At 57.3% G+C, this 18,529-nt stretch overlaps 1 long non-coding RNA gene and 2 pseudogenes across 3 annotated transcripts in view; 2 read left to right on the top strand and 1 right to left on the bottom strand.

The window, feature by feature from the left end:
* The window catches only part of LOC309621925, a 120,390-nt gene that overhangs the window by 20,672 nt on the left and 81,189 nt on the right, over nucleotides 1-18,529 (top strand). The gene's annotated exons all lie outside the window — the stretch shown is intronic.
* On the bottom strand, nucleotides 3,921-7,349 carry LOC309621929 (thimet oligopeptidase-like; annotated as a pseudogene). Its single transcript has 7 exons — nucleotides 7,208-7,349; nucleotides 6,632-7,007; nucleotides 6,357-6,552; nucleotides 5,300-5,336; nucleotides 5,065-5,193; nucleotides 4,290-4,428; nucleotides 3,921-4,076 (listed from the first exon to the last, which is right to left on the bottom strand). The product of its transcript is annotated as a thimet oligopeptidase-like (transcript).
* LOC309621926 (serine/arginine-rich splicing factor 3 pseudogene) lies at nucleotides 11,118-11,604 on the top strand (annotated as a pseudogene). Its single transcript has one exon. The product of its transcript is annotated as a serine/arginine-rich splicing factor 3 pseudogene (transcript).

Consider the following 18,529-nt stretch of genomic DNA (forward strand, 5'->3'; position numbering starts at 1 on the left):
TTGGGGGAGTGGGAGTCAGGCTAGGCTGTATCCAGGTGCCTAGCACATAGTGGGTGCTTGTTAAATAGTTATGTTAAAAAGCTTGGGACTGCTGGGCTTTTTGAGCTGGCTGTGATGGGCGTTCCCCGAGAGCAGGTCCAAGAATGTTAATGCTCTGCCCTCCTCCTAGACTCCACCAGGCCCAGGAGGCCCTAGGGCAGCCCTTGTCACTCAGATCGTACCAATCCTAGGTGTGTGTATCTCCCCTTCTGGGCTCACTCTTGCTCACCCCGCGCCCCTGCTTGCAGCACAGGGCCAGCCCAGCAGCGGAAGAGGTGTGGCTTAGAGCTGAGTTGGGGGAGTGGAGGGGCCCCTGCTGGGGCCTGGGGCCAGAATGGGGTCCTGTGAGAGGTGGGGGTGGCAGCACCTGGGCCACGGGTGATGCCCTGTCTGTGCCCCACCAGTGGAGAAGATTCGAGCCACCTTCACTGTCCTCCGGGCCTTTGGCTCCGTGTTCACCGGCCACAGCCGCCATGCCACCCGGTGCTCCATGGTGATGTCACTGGACTTGAACGCCACAGGCCGAGTCACGGCCGCCCAGCTCCAGGTGAGGCCTCTGGGTGGGAGGGAGAGGGGGCTCTTTAGGGCTGCAGTAGCCTCAGCCCCACTCAGCAGGGCCCACGCCTCCAGCTGGGACCCTGGAATGTGTCTAAATGGTCATCGCTCCCCAGGCCAAGGCCAGCTCCTCCCCACCTCACTCAGTGCCCAGACATCTCCTCCTGGAGCAGGCCAGCTCGTCTGTGCCTCGGAGTATCACAGGGATGAAATATTCATGAGTAGATACATAATTCAGCCGCTCATTAGCTGGGTCTTAAAAGCGTAAGCTGAAATTAAACAGGCGCTCGCTGGCCTTCTGCGGCAGCCCGTGTGTGACAGGCACATGGCCTGTTTGTTCCTCTCTCTGAAATCACCTGGCTCCTCCCCTTCCCCCCCCCCCCGCCCCCACCAACATTCTGTTTGAACAGAAAACAGGATTAGGTTATTAGAAGGGTTGTTTGTATGTGGAGCTAGGAGAATACCCAGACTCGCTGGTGCACGATAAATCCCTTTCTGTCCCGGCCCTGAAAGTCTACCGTGCATCACCATGTGGGTCAAGTTATTAAGGGCTTCGGTTGCATAAGAGTGTGTTGGAGGGCGGCTCTGGGTTAATTGTTAGTACCCTTGGATTCCTTCATCGGAATGAGCCCGTTGCATTCGTTGATTGCCTGCGTGGACGCTGAATCAGTGAGACAAAGGCCTGGCACGTTTTGATTTGGAGGCGTCCAGCCAAGTTGGGGCCTGAGGTGCTGCCTCGAAGAGTGGGCCTGGGGGTTGGTGGGGGTGTGCGGGCAGCCTAGCGGGGCCTCGTGCTGACCGGCGCCTGTCCTCTCCCCTGGCAGACGATGCTGTTGGAGAAGAGCCACGTGGCCCCGCAGCTGGAAGGGGAAGGCAGTTTCGAGGTTTTCTCCCAGATGCTATCCGGATTGGACCTGGCTCTCAGGTGAGCGACTGGGCTGAGCAGGGACAGCCGAGGGCAGTGAGACAAAGGGCCTCCGCTCTCCAGGGCCCCAGCCCTGCCTCTGCCCAGAGGTGAGAGGCAGTGGAGCCCAGTGGTTAGGAATCTGGCCTCTGATTCTTGCTGCCTGGTACTGCTCCTGGGCTGGGTGAACCTGGCCAGGTGTCACCTGCTCTGAACCTCCGTTTCTTCCTCTGTAAAGTGGAAATAGTACCTTGACTGCTGACCTTACAGGATTAAGTGAGATAATTCACATATGGCTCTTTATACACGCTGGGGGGTGGTGGTGGGTGTCTGCTGTGACGGTGACATTTTGGTACAGGTTCTGACAGCAGCGTGGGAGGTGGGCAAGGAACAGCAGACCCCAAATCTTCCAGAAGCTCCTAAACTCTGTGAGAGCCTTGGGTGCACCTGAGGTAGCTCAGGGCGAGGAGGCACCAGGTGGAACAGCAGAGAAGCCACAAGACTCATCTGGGAGGGCCTTCTGGGGGAGGTGGCCCAGGGAGTCATCTCTGCCCCTCGCTGACTCCTGGGAATTCTTGGACATGTGGCTCCCTGTCTCTGAGCCTTGGTTTCCTCATCTGTTGAACGAATGAGTAAGGTTCTATCTAGTGAAGCTCCAGGGAGTGCTCACCCCAGGCGAGGGGTGATAATTTTCAATTTGCCTCTGCGTCCCCCATCATTTGTCTCCTGCCTTCCACCCCCGTCTGAAGGGCAGGCCCAACCTGTCCTGAGCCTCTTGGCTAAGGCCAGAGGGGCACCTTACCCTTTGGAGAGAGGGCAGATTAGGGAGGAAACTCCCAGTTTTCAGAGCAGGGTAACTGAGGAGTAAGGAAGCTTCTGGAAGGCCTTCACTTAAGAAGGGCCCATTGAGGGCAGCAAGTGAGGAATATTCGGGAGGCAGGGCCAGGGCCTGAGGCAGACCCCGGGGCCACCTGGGGCACTCTGTGGAGCCCCGTGCCATGATGCCCACCTGCCCTGCCAGGCCACTGGTGTGGGTGGGTCCTCCCTTACTTCTGGTCCCTTCTCTGTTTCCAGGACAGAACTGTACCTGCACCAGCTGGCAGACAGCAGCTCCTTCGGCATGGGCGTGTGGCCTAAGGTAAAGAGGAGGTCCTTCTGGGTGTGAGTGGGTGTCTGTGTCCCCATGGCCAAGATGGGCGGGTCCCCTGTGTGGCTCGTCCCTCTGCCACTGGGGTGAGTAGTTGGCAAGGGCTGGTCACGTGGGGGAGGCAGGGTTGCCTTTATGGGGCCTGGGCTTGTCAGGGAAATGAGTCTTGTGCTAATAAAGGGAACCAGGAGGTGGTTTGTGTAGAGGTAAGGGCGCGGTCTCCGGGACAGGCTGTCTGGGTTCAAACCCCGGCTCTGACACTTACTGGATATGAGACCTCAGGCATGGACCCTAGCCTCTCTGAATGTCTGTGTCCTCTTCGGTAAAATAACAACAGAACGGGCGGGCAGGCTGAGGGGAGGACAGAGCGTGGCACGGCCTGCCCGCCTGGGCCACGGGGAGAAGGTCGGGGCGCCGCCCGCGCCCTCGTTCCGCTGCCTGGCGTCCTTTGTGGAGGCAGGGCTCCCAAGGAGCTCAAAGGCCAGGGAAGGACACACGGGACGGTCCAGAGCCACCCTACCGCTCCAGTGGTGCAGCACCCTCTCTGAATTCCTACTGCCACCAAAACACATCCCTAAGGCCTTTGGGAAGAATTGCTAGGACCCAGGAAGGCGGCCCCTTGCTGTGGTCCAGACTTCAGCAGCTGCCGATGACCAGAGGGAGCCAGCCGGCCGGCCGTGAGCAGGAGGACAGGACACGGGGACAGGGACAGCCACAGCCGGGCTTCCCGCAGCTGTGCCCACCGCCAGAACCAGCTCCAGCCAGTCACAGCCCCCGAGATGCCAAACAGTGACGGGCGAGAGGCCGGCAGGAAACTGACACCCCCTCACTGGAGAGCCTGCCCGGTCGGGGTGCGGGGCACCATCCCCGTCTGAACTCACCCCACAGCTCAGCCGTCTCCCAGTGACCCAGACGCGTCACCACGGCCCCAGGGCTGATCCCCGACCAAGGTCAGAACTCCCCCCAGTGTGACGGCCCCCATGCCACTCCTGTGGTGGAAGGGACGGCAGGCAGAGACCAGGAGTAGAGTCTTTTTTATTAATGGCTGCGTTTTCAAAGAACCGTTTTGTTACCAGGAAAGCTCCCCAGGAAGGGATTGCATTAGTGCAACAAGGGGGAGCCTTGATGCCAGGCTTTCCAGACACTTCCAGGTGGAGACTTTTGGCCTAGGCCGGCCGCCGGGGACTCGGGGGCTGGGAGGACACACGGCCCCTCCCCCGCCCCGACGGGGCGCTAAGGCACCCGGCCCGCCCGGGGGGGCAAAACCCCGTGCCATCAGCAGGCCGGCGGCTTGCAGCCCTCAACCTGCAGCCCTTTGCTCAGGAGGAAGGCGTCCTGCATGGGGTCACAACCCAGGAAGAGCTTCACCATGCCCTTGGCATCCTCGGAGCCCCCTGGCCTCAGAATGCAGCTTCTGTAGTCCATGGCAACCTGAGGAGAGGGGGCGGGGCTGCAGGAGGGTGGAGCACCCCCTTCACGGAGGGTGTGGGTGTGGCCACCTCTGCTGTGACTCAACAAAGGGCAGGGGAGCAGGGGGTTCTGGGCAGGGCCCTCAGAGCCTGGCAGGCCCAGGCGGGCGGCACAAGCATCTAGGCCCAGGCCAAGGACCTCCGTGTTGGTCTGCACGGCAGGCCGGCCTCTCACCTTGCCACTCAGGATGCCCTCCTGCTTGAAACGAGTGTGTGGACCGTGTCCGCGGAGTACACCTCGCTGCACAGGTAGCCATAGGACTGGGCGTCGTAGCTTCCTGCCAGGTGGCCGAAGGTCGCAGGCAGGTGGGTCCCTGGGACACACGCGGAGAGGCTCCTGCCCGGCCCCCTGGCCGCTCCGTGCCCCTTCCCCAGAGCCCAGAGCTTGGGGCCTCAAAGCAGCCCTGTCTGAGTCCCCTGCCACTAGAGGGAGTATTGGCCCAACACTTCTAGAAAACGGGGACCTTGCGGGCAACTCAGTGGAGGGACACAAATCAATCTTTGCCGACTTTCTGCTGAAGCTCACGAGGGTTCACCCCTAAGCCTCTTACAGGGACAGCTGCCCGAGGCTCCGAGGGATGAGTCAGGGCTCGCCCTCCAGCACGGGGAGAGCGCGGGTTAAAGCGCTCACGAGGGAGTGAACTGCGTCTCCGCACCGACACGCACGGGCAAACCTCGTCGACGCGTTCCGTCCGGGGTATGAAGCCCTCTCCTGCCTCTTCCAGGCTCTCCAGAAAGCACGTGCAGATACGCCCAGCCCACCCTCGGACTCCGCGGGCCACAGCTGGAGGGACCAGCCCAGGAACCCAGGCAGGAAGAGGCCAGAGGTCAGCGAGCCTCGACCAGAGCCCGTCAGTCGGTCCCCCTTCACACACCACCAGAGGATCCTCTTGACCTGGGCAGTAGCCGCCAACCGACCGCTAAGGTGGGCCCGGCGTGCGCTTGGCTACCTGGCGTGGCTGGGACCCCGAGGATCTCCTGGCAGAGGCGGGCATTGTCCTAGGCTGGGTCCGAGGGCGTCTGCGTGTGCAGGGCCTGGTCCACCTTGGCCAGGACGATCTGGCGCAGGTTGAAGAGGCCTGGAGGGCGGGAGGAAGGAGACGGGGGCGCTGGCACTGTGTCCAGGCCGCGCTTTCCAGCCGGGCGGTCCGGGAGCCCCTTTCCTTTCCCTCGGCCCGGCCGCACGGGGGTTGGCCAGCCGGGACTTGATGAGCTTGTCCAGCAGCTCCTGGGGGACGGCGCTGCTCGTGCCCCGCCGAGACTGGCAGCAGCGCCAGGGCTTCACAGGGCGCGGCGCTCCCGGCCCCAGAGCCTACCCTCTGGTTCTCATCCCCGGCTGTCACCAGAGTCGCAGGCAACGTGCCCTTCTTTTCGTTTGTCTTTTTTCCGGCCCTCGACCACGCAAAGGTGTGAAGCCCTGCCACTCGCTGCCACGTGGATGCACCGTGAGAACACGGTGCTCAGCGAGAGAAGTCAGACACAGAAGGACACACAGGGTGTGACCCCACTGAGGGGAAACGTCCAGAACAGGTAGATCCACAGAGTCAGAGTGGGTTCCTGGTTGTCAGGGACAGGGGAGGGGAGGGAATGATAACTAAGGGCGTGAGGGACCTTTTTGGGGTGAGGGAAATGTTCCAGAACAGGGCAGTAGTGACGGCTGCACAGCTCAGTAAAGTGTCCCCACGCGCTCCGGTTGCAGTCTGTGAGAGCATCGCTCTCAGGACGAAGGGCTGACTGCAGGAAGACTGAACGAGCACTGGGTCCTGGGCCCAGACGCTCATCTGGGGACCCCCCCCCACATTGGGAAGTCACTGGGACTTGCTGAGCCTCCACCGAGACTGGCAGCAGCCCCAGGGCCTCACAGGGCGTGGTGCTCCCGGCCCCAGAGCCTAACCTCTGGTTCTCATCACTCATCACTCACCAGCCTTGCATGCAACGTTCCTTTCTTCTATTTTGTCTTTTTTAAAGGCAACTCTTGAATACCTGTATTTAACATGCAGGGAACCAGTCCTGACTCCTTGGTCTGGGACTTCCAGCCTCCAGAGTCTCGAGGACATCCACTTCCGTTGTTTACGCGCCCAGTGCGTGGGGTTTGATGATGGAAACTGACACCGAGGGCGTCTCCTCGTGCGGGGTGACATCAGCGGAAGAATCCCGTGGCGAGGGCCTGCCTGAGGACCACGGGAGAGCCCGGGCCCTCCCCGCCCCCTGCCTTCAGCCCCTCGCCCGCACCCTCCTGGGAGCGGAGCTGGTGCATCGCTTGCCAGAACTCATGGAAGTAGGTCTCCAGCTCATCATGCTGGAACAGGGAGGGCGGGTTGGGCGTAGGCTTGGTGAAGTTGGCCACCATGGCCGCGATGGCAATCTGGCGCCTCCCGTCCTGCTGCAGGCAGCCCGGCTGCAGGCCAAAGCAGGCCATTTGCCCGGACTTCCCTTCCCTGGGGAGGGACGCGGGTGAGGCCCCGCTACCACAGAGGAGCCCCGGCCCACGGCCGACAGGTTCTCCCACGCATGCACCGAGGGTAGAGGTCCAGGTAGAACTTGCTGATGGATGACCTTGCCCGAGGCCGCGTCCCGGACCGTGTAGAGCCTCACATCTTCATCTTCGTGACGCATGTTGGCGCCTTCCTCCAGGTCGAAGGTCAGCCCCAGCAGCTCCTGGGAGATGCCCAGCCGCCCGCGCGTGACCACCTGCATGGGGAAGGACTCATTGAGCAGGTACTGGTCCACGTGGTAGCGCGTCTCCTCCCCCTGGTTCATGTAGTAGCGCAGGTCCTAGACGTTGATGGGCCCATCAAAGTGCAGGCCCCGCCTCTGGCACTCAGCCTTCTTTAGCTCCAGGATCAGGGCCGCTCCTGCTCCCCGAGGGGCTTCAGCTTCTGGGCCAGCTCATCTGCGGGCGGAGGGGAGAGGCTCAGCTATGTCCCTGTGGCAGCCGCCCAGCCGCCCCCCACCCCACGCCCCTCGAGGCAGAATGAAGGGTTGGGGAAGGCGACCCCCAAGGGCTGACACAGTGGGGTCTCAGGCAGCACCACGTCCAGTCAAGGTCCACCTGACCCCCGTCCCCACTGGGACTCGGGGAGGCGGGGTTACCTAGGAAAGTGGCCACCACCTGGCTGGTCTTGGCCATGTTCATCTCCAGCACAGAGTCGGCACGCGTGCTGAATCCCAGCAGGCGGGACTTCTGAGCCTGCAGCCTTACCAGCTCCCCGAGGATCGCGCAGTTCTCCTGGAACCCAGAGACAGCCAGCGCTGGGGACCGTGGGCCACGCCCTCCCCACAGGCCCCGGGCCAGGTCTCTGTGGGTGGGAGGGCTCTCAGGCCACTGGCAGGCACAGCCAAACCCCCTCCCTCCTCCTCCTGGCCTGGATTTCTAGACACTTTGGTGCTGTCCTAACATGTGGTCTTTATGAACACAGGTCCTTTTGGAACCAGAAACGGCGTGAACCATGATGAGCTCTAAGGCCAAGGGCAGGAAGAAATGTGACCAGGCTCTCCAGGAGCCACCCAGGGGCCTCCCCGGGCTCAACAATACAAACTTGGCTGCCGTGCAGACAGCAGCTCATCCCCACGGCGCCCGAACACCCAGCCCCTGGACGGCGAGAGACCTGTTGCTGCAGGTGGCCCGTGGTTGGCTGGTGAGGCCTGGCCCCAGGCGTACGCCACCTTCTCTGGGGCCACCTCTCTGGGTCTGCGGTGGGGTTCTCCTGGGAGCCCCCAGTCACCACAGGACCAACGTGGCCTGTCTGCAGCCCAAGAAGGTGGGGACACAGGTCTGTCCCCCGTGGACATCACCCACGAGGCCGAGCAAGCACCAGTGGTGTCTGCGGGGAAGATGAAGGGCTCATGCACAGCCCCCATCTACTGAAGATGCTAAACGGGAGAAGCACAGACTGCAGCCACATGCGGTATGGACCAAACGCAAGTGTCCTTGCAGGAACCGATGTCTGAATGTCGAGGCTGTTCCCGGGCCACAGTGAGAAGGCCCAGGCCCCACGCAAGGCACAGAGAGGGGATGGGGGGAACATCTGCGAATCTGAGCTCATCGGGCATCACCCCAGAAGGAGAGGGAGAGAGCCAGAAGGAGATACGGAGGGAGAGGGAGAGAGAGGGAGGTACAGACGTCTCTCCTTTCCCTGGGGGTTCTCTAGTGCAGCCAAGCCTGAAAACCACTGCATTTCGGGAGATGGGTCCTCGTGGAAAAGTTAAATAGTAGCTCATGGCATTATCGACACATATTAAAATGGCCCCAAATCTTGGGGAGTCAGGGAGGGGAGCTGGCGGCTGCCTCGTAAAGGAGGAGAGATTGGGCGTCAGAGGAGGTGCCTGCCTCCACCACCTCCGCCGCCGCTGCCCCCCCCCAGGGCCCCGCAGACTTCATCTCCCAGCTGTGGTCCTGGGCTGGAAGGCAGCGGGGAGGTCAGGCCGTCCCAAGCATCAACGTTGACTTCAGGGCTGATCTGAAAGGCGCCTGGTGTTTGTTGAAGCAGAAAAAAGAGAAAGCAGTGGGCAGAGGATGGGAGGGGGAGGGAGCCCCCATCAGCCCTTCTCCCTGTCTCCCTCTCTGTCCCCCTCCCTCCCTCCCTCCCTCTACCTCCCTGCCTCTCACTCTCCCTCCATCTCTCCCTCTGCCTCTCTCCCTCCCTCTCTCCCTCCCTCTCTCCCTGTCCCTCTTGCCCTGTCCTGTCCCTCTCTCCCTCCCTCCATCCCTGTCTCTCTTTCCCTGTCCCTCTCTCCCTCTCCCTCTATCCGTCCCCCCTCCCTTTCCCCGTTTCCATCTCCCTCTCTGCCTCCCTCTTTCCCTGTCCCTGTTTCCCTGCTCTGCTCTCCCTCTCCCTCTCCCTCTTTCCCTCTCCCTCTCTCCCTGTCCCCCTTTCCCTGTCCCTGTTTCCCTGTTCCGCTCTTCCTATACCTCTTTCCCTCTCCCTCTCTCCCTCTCGTGCTCCCTCTCCCTCACCCTCTCCCTCCACCTCCTTCCCTCTCCAGAGAGGGAAGGAGGTGGAGGGAGAGGGACAGGGAGCAGGAGAGGGAGGGGGGAGAGGGAGAGAGGGATAGAGGGAGGGAGAGGGACAGGGAGCAGGAGAGGGAGGGGGAAGAGGGAGAGAGTGATGGAGGGAGGGAAAGACAAAGACATCTCTCCCTCCCTCCCTCTATCCCTCTCTCCCTCTCTCCCTCCCTCTCTCCCTCTTCCTCGCTCCCTCTCCTCCCTCTCCCTCCATCTCTCCATCTATCTCACTCCCTCCCAGAGACAGAGAGACGAAGAGGCAGAGACAAGGGAGAGGGAGAGAGGGAGAGGGAGAGAGAGGGGGAGAGAGGGAGAGACGGAGAGAGGGAGAGAGAGAGAGGTCTCTTCCTCCCTTTCCCTCTCTCCTCCTTCTCTCCCTCTCTCCCACTCTCCCTCTTCCCTCTCCCTCCCTCCCCCCTCCCTCTCTCCCTCTCCCCCTCTCCCTCGTCTCTCCCTCTCCCTCCATCTCTCCCTCTCTGGGAGGGAGTGAGGGAGAGGGAGAGACAGAGGGAGGGAGAGGGTGAGACAGAGGGAGGGAGAGGGAGAGAGGAAGGGAAAGGGCGAGGGAGGGAGAGGGAAGGAGGACGAGACGTCTCTCCCTCTCCGTCTCCCTCCCCCTCCCTCTCTCCCTCTCCCTCCCTTCCTCTCCCTCTCCCTCTCCTAGAGGGAGGGAGGGAGAGGGAGAGACAGAGGGAGAGGAGAGGGGGAGTCGGAGAAGGAGGTAGGGAGAGGGAGAAGGCGAGAGGGTGCCTGCTTCCCTCTCTGTCTCCCTCCCTCCCTCCCTCCCTCTCCGTGTCCCTGTCTCCCCCCTCTCCCTCTCCCTCTGTCTCTCCCTCTCTGGGAGGGAGAGAGGGAGAGGGAGAAGGAGGGAAAGTGATGGAGGGAGGGAGAGGGAGAGAGGGTGAGGGAGAGAGGGAGAGAAGGAGGAGAGAGGGAGAGGGAGGGAGGAAGAGAGCTCTCCCTCTCTCCCCCCTCTCTCTCCCCCTCCCTCTCTCCCTCTCCCCCTCTCCCTTGTCTTTGCCTCTCCCTCCGTCTCTCCCTCTCTGAGAGGGAGTGAGGGAGACGGAGAGACGGAGGGAGAGGGAGGGAGGGAGGGAGAGACGTCTCCTCCCTCCCTCTCCTCCCTCTTCTCCCTCTCCCTCTCCCTCTCCCTCCAACTCTCCCGCTCCCTCCATCTCTCCATCTCCCTCACTCCCTCCCAGAGGGAGAGACGGAGGGAGAGGCAGAGACAGGGGAGAGGGAGAGAGGAAGAGGGAGAGAGAGGGGGGAGAGAGGGAGAGGGAGAGAGGGGGGAGAGAGGGAGAGGGAGAGAGGGGGAGGGAGAGAAGGAGAGGGAAAGAGGAGAGGGAAGAGGGAGAGGAAAGAGGCAGAGGAAAGAGGCAGAGGGAAGAGGGAGAGGAAGAGGGAAGAGGGAGAGAGGAGAGAGGGAGATAGGGAGAGGAAAGAGAGAGGGAGAGGGAGGGAGAGGGAGAGAGGGAGGGAGAGAGGAAGAGACAGAGGGAGAGCGAGAGAGGGAGTGGGAAAGAGGTAGAGGGAGAGCGGAACAGGGAAAGAGGTACAGGGAGAGAGGGAGGCAGCGAGGGAGGAGAGGAAGCAGGGAGAAAAGAGAGAAAGAACACACCGTCTACATTTCTGTCAAATGACACCGGGGATCCTTACACAACCAGGAGAAAGTAACACAGGGAGGCTCTTTCTCAGCTGGAACTGGAACTGCAGACGGGGCCAAACACCACCAGGCTGGCCACACGTGTCCAGCCGCCGCTCCAGCCCCGTCAGCCGTGAGTCCGGTCACCAGGGCTCTGAGTGTCTGCTCCAGGGAGCTGGGGTTCACCCTCTCACCCGGGAGGCCGGGCCAAGAGAGCAGGGCCCCGGGCTGGACACATAGGGGAAAACGCATCCCCACAGGACAGCTTGTGCGAGCAGATTCAGCTACCAGATTCTAGAGGCCCGGGACCACCCTGTGGCCCGTGAAACCCAGGAGCCACGAGGGTCTTGCAACGTGATTCCTGTCCGTTGGACTGTAAAGTTTATGTAGGGAATCTTGGAAACAGTGGTAACAAGGCTGAATTGGAACGAGCTTTAGGCTATTATGGACCACTCTGAAGTGTGTGGGGTGCTAAAAACCCTCCCGGCTTCGCTCTCGTTGAATGTGAAGATCCCCGAGATGCAGCCGATGCTGTCCGAGAACTAGATGGGAGAACACTATGTGGCTGCCGAGTAAGAGTGGACCTGTCGAATGGGGAAAAGAGAAGTCGAAATCGTGACCGCCTCCTTCTTGGGGTCGTCGCCCTCGAGATGATTATGGGAGGAGGAGTCCTCCACCTCCCGCACATCTCCAAGATGGAGAGCCTTCTCCGTCAGCCAGAGCAGGTCCCTTTCTAGATATAGGAGAAGAGAGAGATCCCTGTCCCAAGAGAGAAATCACAAGCCGTCCCGATCTTTCTCTAGGTCTCCTAGCCGATCTAGGTCAGATGAAAGGAAATAGAAGACCACTTTGCAAGAGGAGTGGTGTACAGGCAATAACTTCATTTGGCAGGAGTATGTACAGAAAATTCAAGTTTTGTTTGAGACTTCCGAAGCTCGGTGCACTTTTTAAATGTTTTAGTTGTTCACATTTGTTTGTCTCTTGGGACAGTGACACATAAAGGTGTCATTCTCTATGGTTTGAAATGGGTCCTGGGAGGCATGTAATATGAAGAATTGTTACCTTACAATGTTCCCTTAAGCAAAATTGAACTTGCTTTGAATTTTTGGTCTTGCCTAGACTGATAATAAAACTCTAACTCCTGCCCACCTAAAGTGTGATGTTTACTATTATGGAAACAACACTGGCAAACATTGAAAAGACTTTCTGTAGCTGGGATATGGTATGCAGCTGTAGTTAAGCAAGCAGTCTTTAAAAGGTGCTGTGAACCCAAGCCAGCAGGTAAAAATGAAAGCCGCACCCTTACCCTAGATTAGAGGTTTAAAAATTCCACTAGTCTTCACACCGGACAAGAGATTGTCCAGGGAGTTTAAAATCTAAGAAGTTTCAAGGAAGTTAGTTTACCTTTGAGTTAGGTCATACGTCCCCTCTGTGATTGCTGTACATGAATACATAGCTCTTTGTAATATTTTTTGGAAATTTGAGATTATCAAGATACCAATGTCCTGCCAGATTAAGAGTATATTGTAGAGCTGAACTTTGAGTTACTGTGCAATTTTTTTTTTCATGCTGTCATTTGTAATATGTTTTGTGAGAATCCTTGGGATTAACGTTTTGGTTGCAAAAGAAAAAAAGAAAAGAAAAGAATCCGCCTGCCAATGCAGGGGACACAGGTTCAAGCCCTGGTCTGGGAAGATCCCAGGTGCCGCAGATCAACTAAGCCCGTGGGCCACAACTACTGAGCCTGCACTCTAGATCCTGGGAGCCAGAACTACTGAGCCCCCGTGCCACAACTACAGAAGCCCACACGCAACGAAGACCCAACGCAGCAAGAAAAAAAAGACGATACTGGCCAGGTGATCAAGGGTAAAATCGTTTGTCATAAGTCCCGTTGATGGTGTGTATCCTTGATGTGACCTGAGGAGAATGGCATTTTTATCTCTGTCTGGGTCTTCCGCCCCAAACCCCATAACTCCAGACCAACCATAAGAAAACATCAGAAAACAAACAGACTAACAAATTGAGGGACAAAACACCTGACCAGTCCTCCTCAAAACTTTCAAGGTATCAAAACCCAGCGACGTCTGAGAAATGTCACAGCCCAGAGGAGACTGGGACAGAAAAAGGATGTTAGGGGAACACTAGGGAAATTCTAATAAAGTGTGGACTTTAGTTAATAACAATGTATCCATCTTGGTTCCTTAGTTGGATAAACATGTCACACTAAGGTACTAATGAGTTGGAAATAGGGGTACTGGGTCAGGGTCCACGGCACTCTGTACACTCTGTACAGATCTTTGCAACTTTTTTGTAACTCTAAGCTCTTGTAAAATTAAGCGAGTACTGAACAGAGCTAAGAATGTTATTTCCCTGATTTGAACATGCCTGAGTTTCTTTTCATGGTCACATTTTTGCTATTTGGATGTGTCTTGGAATCAGTAGCAAAGGAGAGTTGCCAGCCCCTGGGAAGATGTGGGTGGTTCGCAGGTGGCTTGCTCTGGAGCTGAAGACCACGGTGGGGTGGGAAGTCTGCAGCCTCGGGCTGCACTTAGAAACATGGGAGGGGATGGGCCAGCTCAGTTAGGGATGGAACCTATAAATAAAACTTTTTTCTTTTCCGTTATGGCTTATCACAGGATACTGAATATAGTTCCCTGTGCTAGACAGTAGGACGTTGTAGTTTATCCATCCTATATTTAATAGTTTGCATCTGCTAACCCCAAACTCCCAATCCAACCCTCCCTCACTGTTTCTCCCCCTTGGCAACCACAAGTCTGTTCTCTATGTCTGTGAGTCTGTTTTTGTTTTGTAGACGAGTTCATTTGTGTCGTATTTTAGATTTCACATATAAGTGAGATCATATGATATTTGTCTTTCTCTTCTGACTTACTTCACTTAGTATGATAATCTCTAGGTCCATCCACGTTGCTGCAAATAGCATTATTTCATTCTTTTTATGGCTGAATAATATTCCATTGTATATATGTACCACATCTTCTTTATCCATTCATCCATCAGTGGACATTTAGGTAGCTTCCATGTCTTGGCTACTGTAAATAGTGCTGCAATGAACGTTGGGGTGCATGTATCTTTCTTTCTTTCTTCTTTCCTTCTTCCTTTCTTCCTTTCTTTCTTTCTCTCTCTCTCTTTCTCTTTCTTTCTTTCTTTCTTTCTTTCTTTCTCTCTCTTTCTCTCTTTCTCTCTTTCTTTCTTTCTTCTTTTATTGTCACACGGCATGTGAGATCTTAGTTCCCTGACCAGAGATGGAACCCACGCCCCCTGCACTGGAAGCATGGATTCTTAACCACTGGACCACCAGGGAAATGCCAGGGGTGTATGTATAGTTTTGAATTAGAGTTTTCTCCGGATCTATGCCCGGGAGTGGAATTGTGGGACCCTATGGCAGCTGTATCTGTTCCTGCACGCCTCACATCAACCACCTGCACTCCAATCCTTGCTCTCAACGTCATCTTCGGGGAACCCAACCTGCGACAGGGACCTTGACAAGAAGAAATGGCTCAGGGAAAAGCTACCTGCACGGGGAGGAGATAGAGACCATCGCCCCTGGGGTGCGGAGGGGAGAGTGGGTGCAGAGGTTTGTCATTTCACCCCCGATACTCATCTCAGCCCTCGTGGCTGCCCCACTCTAGGTCACCTCGGGATACAGAGGTGAGCCGGTTAGAGTCCCTGCCTGTGCAGGAATCGGGGCACCAGCGGGTCTGAATAATATTAGTGCAGGGTCTCCCCCGTGGCACTGGGGTTATTCGGGGCGGGTCATCCTCTGCTGAGGGCCCCTCCTGGGCACTGTGTGGGGTTTAGCAGCATCCCTGGCCTCACCCATTTGATTCCAGGGGCCCTCCCTCCCAGTTGTGACAACCACAGATTTTCCCCACACATCACGGAAGAACTGGGTGAGGCGGGGGCAGGATGGCTCTGGGCGAGGACAGCTGTGTTGAAGCAACCAGCCTGGCCCAGGGCAAGGTCTGCCCCAATCCCGTCAGCGCCTGCATTTAGAACTGCCCCTTTCCTCTCCCACCTCCCCTGCCCTGCAGTGGTCTCCGAGACATCATCCCCATGTAATAAATCACACCTTCTCAGTTTACTGTTTGCTGCCCTCACTAGAACGTGAGCTCTTTGAGGACAGGGATGCTGTTATGTCCCCAGCACCTAGAAGAGTGTCTGCTGTGTAGTAGATGCTTCATAAATACTTGCTGAATAAAGGAGTTGAATAAAGGGATGAGTGGATGAATGAATGAAGGTTACAATGGAAGGAGGGGGGAGATTCCCTTTCTGGCTCTCGGGGGTTGGGAGATCAAGTGAAAGATCTGTCCTAAATAGGCTGACCAGCCTTCTGGGGTTCCCCGGGACTGAGAGTTTCCCCAGAGTTCCAGCGCTCAAACCTGAGCGGTCCTGGGCAAACTGGGGGCGGGTGTTGGTCACCCTATCTAAACACAGTAACAATTCCAGCTGCAATAGCAATGGCCAATGACCTCTACGGTCTTATTGACCATGCACAGTTCTCTACCTGGCGGGGAAGGGTGGGCCGGGATTGGAATTCTGGTGATCCAGGGCGGGTGAGGGCACACCCTGGGCTTGTGGAGGGGAGTCCAGGAAGGTTCTGGAGGAAGTGACAGTGACACAGGAGGGAGGGAGGAGTCTAAGGAAGAACATCCCACATGACAACCTGTGCCAATGGCCCTGGGCCCAAGGTCACACCTGACCAGGGCTTGCTTTTTTTTTTTTCTAATTTACTTTTCCCCACATGGATATGCAATTCTCCTAATGCCATTTATTGAAAACTCCTTAATTTCCCCACTTTCTATCATATCAAGTTCTCATATATCTGTTTCTGGACCTTTTTTCTATACCATAGAGCTATACGTCCCATCCTTGCACCACTAGGGCTGTTTCATCACTATAACTTTATTTATTCATTTTGTTTTGGCCGTGCTGTGTGGCATGTGGGATCTTATGTCCCTGACCAGGGATCGAACCCGCGTCCCCTGCAGTGGAAGCTCGGAGTCTTAATCACTGGACCTCCAGGGAAGTCCCCAGGGCTTGCTTTGACATCCATGGAATGGTGGCAGGTGGGCACGGGGAGCAGCTGTCTGTGAGCCATCCTGGGTAGAAATGCAGGGTGGAGGGGAGGACAGATGGAGCTGGAGGGGAAGAAGCGGAGGAGGGAGGGAGGAAGGGAGGGAGGCCGGGCGAGAGACAGACAGAGAGTTTCCGGAGACAATAGCTCTGGCCGTGTCCTAGGGCATGAAAGCTGAAAATAGCTCCTAGTGCCGGGAGCCTTGGAGCCGGAGGCTGGGAGCCAGGGTGACTGGCTCTCCTCCCTGGTGTGTGTGTGTTGCGGGGGGGTGGGTGGCTCTGGGCTTCTCAGGCTGGGAATGGGGTGCACAGAGCAGGAACGGAGCAGGGACCCTTCTCTCTGGAACCTCGTGGGCCATCCTCAGCTCACAAAGCTGAGCCACTCCTTGCCCTACGAGTGGGGGGCTTATCCTCCCTGTCCCCTGGATCATACCCCCTCACACACAACTTCCCCGTGTGTGTTCCCAGCAACCAAGAGAATCTGTTTTTAAAAGATTTGGGGGAGGGGGGTAACCATACAAACAAGAGCAGAATGGATACTTTTTCAGGATATGAATGGCTCTGTGTAAGCCCACCCCCAGGGTAACCACAGTCCTGACCTCTAACACTCTTGACGAGTCAGCCTTGGTCTGGGCTTGCGGACCCACGGAAGCTTCCTCATTCCCTCCTTCAGGTCCCGACTCTCCCTCGGCGTCTTTGTGAGAAGCACCCGGGGAAGTGGGACTGCTAGGCTGTACTGCTGCTAGAACTCCACCTGGGCTCCACCAGGCTCCAGCCCCCCGCCCTGTCCACCTAACTGACCCTGAGGCACCTCAACTGGTAGGAGCAGCATCACCTTCCCTCCTGGGACTCGTGATACTTAAGGGAGACACCGAAAGACAAGCCTTTGGCTCCCTGGCTGGCAAAGAGCAGGTACTCAATTGTCATAAGTGTCCGTATCAGTGAGGGTTCTCCAGACAAACAGAATCCATATGGGGTGTGTGTGTATATACACACACACGTACATATGTACAAGCATACAAAAATATACAGCTGTGTACATATGCAGTATGCGTACACACATATACACATATAGTATATACAATACACACATACATATATACACACATATAAAATGCAGTTTGTATATATACAGTATGTATACACACATATACACACAATATAGACAATACACACATACATATACACTATACATACACACATATAAAATGCATAGTTTGTATACAGTATGTACACATACGTATAACATATGCAATATACACACCTAGGTACATATATAGCATACGTATATACACACATACAAAGATATTTAGGTGTGCATATAGACAGTATACATACATACACATATAATATATGCAATACATACACGTACATACATATAGACACACATATACACCTACATATAAAAGCATATAGCATAAAAATATATATGTACTGTATATAGAAATTCATCGTATATATACATACATATATCATATATATAAGATATATACACATACATATATACAATGTGTACACACACACACCTATATGTAAATATGCGCATGTACATACACATATAAATTCATACGCAAGTGTGTATATAATAGTATATTCATATATACATATAATACCTAGAAACATATTGGGGGGGAGGTGTCACGGTACGTCAAGGGCGGGAGTCGAACCCGCCACCCCAGGCCCCGAGGGGTCTCCCCGGGTCTCCACTTCGGGCCGGTGGGTGTGGCCGGGGGCAGCTGAAGACGTGCGTGCGTGCTTGCGTGCGTACGTGCGTGCGTGCGTACGTGTGTGCGTGGGGGCGGGTCCACGGGGCGGGAGGTGCTCGCCGCGAGTGAGTGGTTCAGCCGGGCCCCGGCTCATTGTGCTTGCTCAGGCCGGCCCCAGTTGGCAGCAGCGCTGGAGGCCCCGGGCCTGTGACCACAAAGAGGGAGCCGGGGGCCGGACGGGAGCAGGCCGGCGGCGGCGGCGGCGGCGGCGCCGGCTGAGGCCCAGGCCAGGCTCCCTCCCCTCAGCCTCCCGCCCGCCCGCCTGTCCCGCCCCCGCCGGCGGCGCCCCGCCCCTCCCCCAACCGCCAGACTAGCCTGGTGCGGGGGCCGCGCGCGAAAACGTGGGGGAGAAGCTGAGGCTGGAGTCGCCCGTGGTGGCCGAGCCCGCCGTCTACCCATGGCTGCTGCTGGTCTACGTGAGTGCCGCCCGTCCCCTCTTCCCGGACCTCCACCTCTCTTCCCCCACGGCGCGCGCTGAGCCCACCGAGTAACGGAGCGACTCGAGTCGCCAGACCCTCTTTGGAGCCCCCCTTCCCGCCCTGCCTGGTTCTCCACGGCCGTTTCCAGCCCCCGCGCGCAGGGTGGGCAGAGGGGAGCCGGGGCCGGCCGGGGCCACAGACTCGGCAGCGGGGACCCCGCGCTTCCGAGGGGCGCCCGAGCCGGTCTGCCGTTGGCCCTGTAGGGCTGGGGACCCAGGTCCCCCCCACCCCGGCCTGGACTGCCGGCGGGCTTGCCCTTCCGTACTTTATGATCTTGACACGTCGGGTTTCTTTTTCCTGGCCAGCTTTACCATTACCTGACCAGCTTTCCCAGCATCCCCTGATAATGTGTTAGATATTCAAGTTTTAGGGCCCGGTCCCAGCCCTATGGAATCAGCAACTCTGGTGGGGCTCAGTGATCTCTGT

The sequence above is a fragment of the Balaenoptera borealis genome (assembly GCF_965194805.1).
Source record: "Balaenoptera borealis genome assembly, contig: HAP1_SCAFFOLD_1201, whole genome shotgun sequence".
NCBI classification, from domain to species: domain Eukaryota; kingdom Metazoa; phylum Chordata; class Mammalia; order Artiodactyla; family Balaenopteridae; genus Balaenoptera; species Balaenoptera borealis.